Below are 968 nucleotides of genomic sequence, written 5' to 3'. Positions count from 1 at the left end.
CAAATATTACCAATGTGAGAGGCAAAAAAAATTCTGATGATGTTATCTAAATATTGTTTTAATTGTGTTCTTTCACTATTAATGACTTTTAAAAAATATTGATTTACTTATTTATTTGGCTGTGCCAGGTCTTTGTTGTGGCATGTGCGATCTTTTAGTTGCAGCATGCGGTATCTAGTTCCCCAACCAGGGATCGAACCTGGGCCCCCTGAATTGGGAGTGCGGAGTCTTAGCCACTGGACCACCAGGGAAGTCCCTCTTTTGCTCTTAATGAACTTGAACTTTTTTCATATATTTAGTGGCCATTTGAATTTCTATCAAATACCTGTTCACATTCTTTGTTCATTTTCCCCAAGTTGTTGGTGGCAGGTGGGGGGGGCGGGGGCGTTATTGACTTGTAAAAGCTCTTTGTATATTATAGACATTTACCTTTTGTCTCTTTATTGTGCGACAAATGTCTCCTAGTCTGTGACTTATCTTTTAACTTTGTAAATGTTATTTTTCTCAGAAGTTGTAGTGGTAATAACACTAATAGCTAACTTTTATTGAGCATTTACAATGTGCTAGACACCATTCTAAGTGCCTTACATGGAGTATCTCATTTAATTCCTATATTACAAAGTATGTACTATTGTTATCCCCTTTTCTCAAATAACAAAATTGAGACACAGAAAGAATAAGTAACTAGCATGGGGTATCCCAGTTACTAAGTGGCAGAACCAGAATTGGAATACTGGAAGACTGATTTTACAGAAGTTTTAAAAATTTTAGTCAAGCCTGTCCATTTAAAAAAAAAATCTTCTGAGTTTTGTTAGAACTTTTTCAATATAAGATTTTTTAAATATTCTATTTTTTTCTGTAGTTTTATTTTATTTTATTTTATTTATTATTTTTTTTTTTTGCGGTACGCGGGCCTCTCACTGTTGTGGTCTCTCCCGTTGCGGAGCACAGGCTCCGGACGCGCAGGC

Source organism: Lipotes vexillifer, unplaced genomic scaffold, assembly GCF_000442215.2.
Source record: "Lipotes vexillifer unplaced genomic scaffold, Lipotes_vexillifer_v1.1 scaffold1634, whole genome shotgun sequence".
In the NCBI taxonomy this organism is placed as follows: Eukaryota; Metazoa; Chordata; class Mammalia; order Artiodactyla; family Lipotidae; genus Lipotes; species Lipotes vexillifer.
The sequence above is the reverse complement of the archived record's forward strand: the minus strand, read 5'-3'. Positions refer to the sequence as shown.